Here is a 7,862-nt window from a genome sequence, read left to right on the forward strand (position 1 = left end):
CAGACCACAAAGCTAACAAACATTAGGCTACACGTATCTCACAACAGACATAACCCCATTCTGTTAAAACAGGCCAACATGGAACTAGGAAAGAAAAAGGAGCTTGTCTTCAGTGCCTGAAGTATCACAGTCTCATACACCCGGTCTTCCCTTTAAGTAGTTGCCATGCCAAACATATTTTAAAAATGTTAACAAAAATAAAGAAAAAAGTCCCTGAAAACATATTACCCAAGAGAATGAAGGTAAAGTATTGAACACGTGTGCAGGTGTTCTCCAGGTGAGCTTAGTCTACTTCCTCCATGCGTGAGGTGTTGTCGTCTCCTTCCAGGGGCAGCATCTCTTCAGTCACAGCAGCACTGCTCTCATCAGCAGTGGGGTCATCTTCATCGATACCAAGATCAAGTTTGATCATCCTGTAGATCCTGTTAGCGTGTGTCTGGGGATCTTCCAGACTGAAGCCAGAGGACAGGAGCGCAGTCTCATAGAGCAGGATGACCAGATCCTTCACAGACTTGTCATTCTTGTCTGCCTCCACCTTTTGCCTTAAGATCTCGATGATGGAATGGTCTGGTTTTATCTCAGGTGTTTCTTTGCTGCCATGTAACCCATTGTTGTGTGGTCTCTCAGGGCTTGAGCCTTCATGATTCTCTCCATGTTTGCTGTCCAGCCATATGTGCTTGTGACAATGCAGCATGGGGATGTCACCAATTGGTTTGATATGACCACCTTTTCTACTTTTTTCTCTAAGATGTCCTTCATGATTTTGCACAGGTTTTCAAATTTGGTTTTATTCTCTTCCTGTTTCTATTTCTCTTCTTCATCTTCTGGAAGTCCCAAGCCCTCCTTGGTGACTAACACCAAAGTCTTCCCCTTAAACTCCTTCAGCTGCTGCACACAGTACTCATCAATAGGCTCAATCATATAGATCACTTCTAGGCTGTGCTTCAGAAAATACTCTATGAAGGCCGAGTTAGCGACCTGGTCCTTGGTCTCACCTGTGATGTAGTAGATATGCTTCTGGTTCTCCTTCATTCTGGTGCAGTAGTCCTTGAGGGAGGCCATGTCACCACCAGAAGCAGATGTGTAGTATCTTAACAGCTCTGAGAGCTTCTTCCAATTTTGAGAATCTTCATGAATTCTGAGCTTAATATTTTTAGAGACCTGCTCACAAAATTTTTTATAGTTCTCCTTATCTTCTGCCAGGTCAGTGAAGAGTTCTAAGCATTTTTTGACCAAATTCTTTCTGTTAACTTTCAAAATTTTCCTTTGTTGCAACAACTCCCTGGAAATATTTAGGGGGAGGTCCTCAGAGTCCACTACACTTCTAATTCAGATATTCAAGGATCAGCTCCTCACAGTTATCCATGATGAAAACTCTGCAAACATACAACTTAATGTTGTTCTTTTTCTTTCTGTTTTCAAACAGGTCGAAGGGAGCACATCTTGGGACAAAAAGAAGGGCTCTGAATTCCAGCTGTCCTTCAACTGAAAAATGCTTCACTACCAAGTGATCCTCCCAATCATTAGTCAGGCTCTTGTAGAATTCCCCATATTCTTCATTAGTAATGTCATCAGGATTTCGCATCCAAATTGGCTTTGTTTTGTTCAGTTCTTCTCGACCGATGTACTTCTCTTTGATCTTCTTTTTCTTCTTGTCACCATCCTTCTTTCTTCTTCCTCTTCATCAACATCTTCAATTTCAGGCTTGTCTTTGGACTCCTTTTCTTCTTTTTCTTCCTCTTCCTCTTCCTCTTCCTCTTCCTCTTCCTTTTCTTCAGCCTCATCATCACTGACTTCTTTATCATGTTCCTTTTCCGCAAAAAGAGTAATGAGAGCCAATAAATTGAGAGTGTTTCTGCAGAATCTTTTTGATCCATCTCTCCTCCAAGTATTCCATCTGGTCCTTTTTCAGGTGCAGAATAACCTGTGTTCCATGATCTATGGGTTCCCCTAAGTCAGTCCTAACTGTGAAGGATCCTCCGGCAGATGACTCCCAGGCATATTGTTCATCATTGTTGTGTTTGGTGGTCACTGTCATTTTCTCAGCAACCAAATAGGCTGAATAGATCCCGACACCAAACTGGCCAATCAGAGAGATATCTACACCAGCCTGCAAAGCTTCCATGAGTGCTTTGGTCCCGGACTCAGTGTTAGTGCCCAGGTTATTGATCAAGTAGGCCTTGGTCATTCCAATTCTAGTATCCACAATAGCGAGGGTTCCGTCTTGCTTGTTTGGAATGAGATTAATGTGCAGCTCTTTCCCAGAGTCTAGTTTCCTGAGATCTGTCAAACTGGTCTTGTCCAGAGCATCTGATGAGTTTGAAATAAGCTCCCCAGAAAGATCTCTTTATTTGAGTAGAAAGTATTGATGATCAGTGACATCAACTGGGCAATTCTGCCTGGAAGGCAAACATCTCCACTTCCTCCTCCTCCACAGGTCCACAAAGGCTCTGCAGCAACACAGCATGAGGATGTAGAATCAACTCGATGCATATCTTTTTAAAAACTGATTTTAGAGAAAGAGGAATGGGGTAGGAGAGAGAGAAACATTGATTTGTTGTGACACTTATTTATGCATTTATTGGTTGATTCTTGTATGTGCCCTGGTGGGGATCGAACCCATGGCCTTGGTGTGTCGGGACCACGCTCAAGCCATTGTGATCAGTCACTCTAGAAATGCAGTCAGAGCATAGGAAGGTGCTCTTTCCTTTTCATCTTTCCTTATGGCATTTTATCTTTCTTTAGATTTGTGGACACGAGATTACACGTACTAGATGTGTATGCAACAAGCATTCCTTCTTTGTTAAAAAGGAAAAAAGAACACAAAAGAACACTTACATATTCATCACATTTCACATGACATCAGACTTACTGGGAAGTTTTCAAAAAATGGGAATGCCTGATCCCACTCCAGGACTACTGAATCAGAATTTCTGAGTCAGAGCCTGGACATCTGAATTTTTAATAAACTGGAAATAGTTTTGATGATATCTCTTTTTATTTTTTTAAATATATTTTATTGATTTCTGAGAGGAAGGGAGAAGGAGAGAGAGAGATAGAATTATCAATGATGAGAGAGAATCATTGATCGGCTGCCTCCTGCATGCCCCGCACTGGGAATCGAGCCCACAACCCGGGCATGTGCTCTGACCAGAAATCAAACCTGTGACCTTTTAGTGTACAGTACAATGTTCCAACCAATTGAGCCACCCGGCCCGGTTGAGATATTGTACTTTTAAGGGTTCAAAGTTTATTTCTGCTTCCAGAAGTGTCTCACTGAAGCCTTGAGAGAATAAAAAAGGATGGCAGCTACAGGGCAAGATCATAGACCACATAAGGAGGTCTCTGTGCAGAGGAAGGTTAGAAGGTTCCTTTCTCTCTGCCAGATTAGCTAATCATGGGTTGCACCCCACTCTCAGAAATCTAGACTTCCGCAGAAAGAAGATGGATTAGGAAGTAATGGCATGTTGCCATGGCAGGGGGGATGGGAGTGGCTCTTCTATCTCCTGGCAACCGTTTGACAAGGAGCTGCATTAGACTTTGAATTACAGGCAAGAAAGCTACCACTCAGGGATCATTTGAAAGAGAACGTTAATCAAGCTTACCTTGGTGCCTCGAGGGAAATCCAGATTTATTAACAGAAAATCAATACAATGTCAGGTGCCCCTAACGTATACTTCAATGGACTATTTCCTCAGTCTGACCAGTCATGAGCGCAGTGAAGTGTCCTCAGAAAGAACCTTCACTTTAGTTTTCTGAAAGCAGCATGCCCCATGCCAAGGAAGGATTAACCTTGTTTGCCAATGCTAGGGGCCAAACTAGAGGGTGATGGAATCTGGGATACTTTTGGAACAGACTTGCCAATAATCTTCTTTTTCTCTTTGACCACTACGTCTTCTAGATATTTCCAAGCTACTTATCTATGTCTACTTCATCCCTTTTAATCACTGTCTGGTGTTTTGTAAGATGATGTTCTATTCTTTATTTCACCATTTCCTCGTACATGGGCACTTAGGCTGTTTCCAGAGTTTTGTTTTAACACTGCTGTCTTCAACGGGTTACTGTGCCCACGTGCAGGTAGTTTCTCTGTGATGGAAACCTGAAAGAGGGTTACTGGGTTGAAGATATGAGCATTGAACATTCTTTTTTTATATATATATACATATTTTATTGATTTTTTACAGAGAGGAAGGGAGAGAGATAGTTAGAAACATCGATGAGAGAGAAACATTGATCAGCTGCCTCCTGCACATCTCCTACTGGGGATGTGCCCGCAACCCAGGTACATGCCCTTGACCGGAATCGAACCTGGGACCTTTCAGTCCGCAAGCCGACGCTCTATCCACTGAGCCAAACCAGTTTCGGCAGCACTGAACATTCTTACACCAACTACCAAATTGCCTTTCAAAAGACTATTATTTCACATTCTTACCAACAGCTCCCTGCGAGCATCCTGCACCCTTCCTTCTGACGGCTTTGTGCATGCTGTTCCCTCTCACTGGGATGCGTGTCCCTTCCTCATCTTACAGAGCTCTGTCCAAGCTTTCCTTCTGGAGAGCCTCCCCTCACTATCATCATTTCCACTGCTCCATTCCACTAAGATCATGAGTGTCTGTCTATTCTTACCACTGCCTTGATCCAGATTCTGGTTTCTGATATTCCAGTCTCCACATCCTCATGACCTCCCCAGAAGCCCAGTAGGATCCTGTCCCCTCCTCCTTGCACATCACCAACAAGAAAAGCCCAGTAGGATCCTGTCCCCTCCCCCTTGCGCATCACCAACATGAAAAGGCCAATAAGATCGTGTCCCCTCCCCCTTGTACATCACCAACATGAAAAGCCCAGTAGGATCACGTCCCCTCCTCCTTGTGCATCACCAAGAAGAGCGGGTTTTGTCAGCGTGGCATGGCAGCCCGCCTTGATTGTGCCTGTGGATCACATGCGGGTCATCAGCTCGGGCTCCACTCCACGCTCCCCACTGTGCTTGCCAGTTCCCACACAGAGCGTAGAGCTAGAAAGATTTAGTTCTGAACCCCAGAATTTCAACTCTGTGACCCCAGGCAAGTTACTTATCATTTCTAAGATGCACTTTTCCCACATGTAAAATGGGTATAATAATATCTAGCTTCAAAATTCACCCAAAATACTGGAGATTATATCAGGTGAAGTATGGAAAAATGACATTTTGCACAGTTTTTAACTGTTGGCATCTTTAGTAAGAATATGCATTACTTTTGCCAATATAAATATTCAAGGGATGAAAAAATAGTCTGGTAGAGTTGGCATAGTGTGGTGGTTATGAGCACAGACTCTGGAGCTAGACTGCCTGGTTTAAATCCAGTTACTGTGTGACTGTGGAAAAGTTACTTAACCTTTCTGTGCCTACTCTACTGATTTGTAAAATAAGGACAATCCTATTACTTACCCTGAAAGGTTGTTGCAACCATTAAATGAGTAACGTAAGTGAAGTATTTGGAATAGCACCAGCACGTAAGAAGTGCTGCATAGGAGTTTGTGGGTGTTAATAGTGGATGGTGAAGCAGTAAATGGATCGTAACTATCGGCTATCCTCTGCCCTCCCCACATCTTTGCTAGGGTTGCTGGGAGGATTGAACGAGGTGACACCTGAGCGACACCTGGCTCATGGCGAATCCCCTTTCCTCTGCTTTCCTTGCCTTTCAGTCTCAGATAGAGGACTTTTCCTTTGGAGAGACCTTCCTGACCCCAGGCTGCCTGACGCCCCTGCCTGGTCCTGCATTAGGACACTTTTCACATGCGGTGCCATTGTGTGTACTTCTCTGCTCTGTCTGCACCCGACTAAGAACTTTAAAGGTAGGGATTGTCTTAATTTACCCTTCCATTTCCATCACTTGACACAGTACCCGGCAAAGAGTAGGAGCTCAATATACGTTTGCTGTATTTTGCATGAAGCAATATGATCACCTTCAAGCAGTTTATAATGCCTAGGGTGGAAAGATACACATATTTGAAAGGGTAATCCATTCGCACACAAAGAGACCTGCTTTGGGCAATATGATGACACAAGAGGCAGCATGGGGTGGGGACGCAGGCCCTGGGGAAGGGTCTGGAGACTTGGCTGGAGGGTCCACACCGCTCCTGAGTGTCCTGTGTGACTCTGGGACAGTGGCCTAACCTCTCTGAGCTGAGGCCCCCTGAGCCGTAAAAGATGGGGAAAATAACACCAGGCTACCTGAAGATGCTTGGCGAGAACATTGGTGATTAAGTGTCAGACTTGGGGTAGCTCAGCAAGTCTGGAGAAGCTCAGAGCAGGAAGAGCCGGTGTTGGCCTGTGTGGCTCCCCAAGGCTGCGGGGAGAGGCAGTGCTGAAGCTGAGCTTTGGGGGGACGGGCAGAAATTTAGCCAATGGGGCGGAAGCTGGACTATTTCAGGCAGGATAATATCTTGAGAAGAAAAAGCTGAAAGGAAATGAAGAGACAGACGGAAAAGAATCAGATTTCTTTACTTTATTGCTCAGTGAGGAATGACAAGAAAAGGCCCCTTGGCTGGTGAATGCTGGCATTTTATTTCATCAGCTCTGAAGGAAGGTGGGGAAACACGGAGGCTACAGAAGCAAAGCTGCGGGGCCGAGGGGCCTGGAGAAAACGGTGACTCCAAATTAATTAATTCAGTGAAATTAATCTTTTAAAAATAGCACTCTATTGAGTTTAAGCAAATAAACCCAAACAGAAGGTGTGAGGATCGTTAAACTAATAACCAAATGTTCTTCCTGCTTTGAAGTTTAATTTAGTTGTTTAAGTGAATTTTAATGTTCTAAATGCACAACTCTGTAAAAGGGTTTCCAAAAATAAAACTGACACTTAGTTTCAGCTTTGAATGTGACATAAAAACAATATTTTTATCATAGCTTTTTAATTAACTGTATTTTCTAATTTTTTTCAATGTGGAATTACTGTAGGAATTTTTAAAGTTCTAAAAAAAAGCAAGTTAGAATAATCTCTGATTTAACAAAAAAATTTTCACAGCAAACTTGTGCGTAGCTAAAAAGGCTTTCATTATAGTTGTTAACCTCTGAATTTTTTGAGCTCATAATGTTCCTTCTTTGGCTCATTTGCCTTCTGCATAACAATCGCCTAGGAGACTAGCATAGAAAGGAGTCGTGATAGCAACCGCTGGTCCTCCAGCATCTGCTTAGGTCTGTGTTTGCACCTTGTCTGCATGTTGTGATGCTGTAGAAGGTAGGAACCATCTCTTCTGTTGGCGAACCTTTGGCCAGTGCCAACCACTGAGTTACAGACCCCGTTACTACTGGATGTTGCCCCCTAGTGGAAAATCAGGGGTCTGGACACATTTGGGAGGGCTAACTGGCACTGCAGTTTCAGACCACTCAGTATGCAAGAGAGATGAACTCCCCGTTTCAGGCTGTTCTGTCAAACCTGGTGGTGGTAGAATAATGGTCCCCCTAAAGATATCCATGTCCTAATCCCCAGAACCTGTGACCTTGTTACTTACATGGCAAAGGGACTTTGCAGATGCCATTGTGTGAAGGATATTGAGGTATCCTGGATCCTGGATCATCTGGGTGGGCCCACTGTCGTCGCAAGGATCCTTATGAAGACAGACGCAGGAGAGTCAGACAAGAGAAGGTGATGTGAGAATGGAAGCAGAGAGAGGGCTGAAGATGCTAAGCTGCTGGCTCTGAAGACAGAGAAAGAGGCCGTGAATGCAGCAGCTTCGATAAGCTGGAAAAGGCCAGGGAACAGTCTCTAGAATGTCCAACTGGATCTCAGACCAGGTGAGGCTTTGACTTTTGGCCCAGGGAGAACCATCTTGGATTCCTGGCCTCCAGGACTGTGAGATAACAGTCTGAGTTGCTTTAAGCC

At 44.0% G+C, this 7,862-nt stretch overlaps 1 pseudogene across 1 annotated transcript; it reads right to left on the reverse strand.

Annotated features, from left to right (window-relative positions):
* Positions 1–283: 283 nt before the first annotated feature.
* Positions 284–4,005, reverse strand: LOC308522039 (heat shock protein HSP 90-alpha-like; annotated as a pseudogene). Its single transcript has 2 exons — positions 3,991–4,005; positions 284–2,450 (listed from the first exon to the last, which is right to left on the reverse strand). The product of its transcript is annotated as a heat shock protein HSP 90-alpha-like (transcript).
* Between the last annotated feature and the right edge of the window lie 3,857 nt (positions 4,006–7,862).

The sequence above is a fragment of the Myotis nattereri genome (genome assembly GCF_964212035.1).
Source record: "Myotis nattereri genome assembly, chromosome: 7".
Classification (NCBI taxonomy): domain Eukaryota; kingdom Metazoa; phylum Chordata; class Mammalia; order Chiroptera; family Vespertilionidae; genus Myotis; species Myotis nattereri.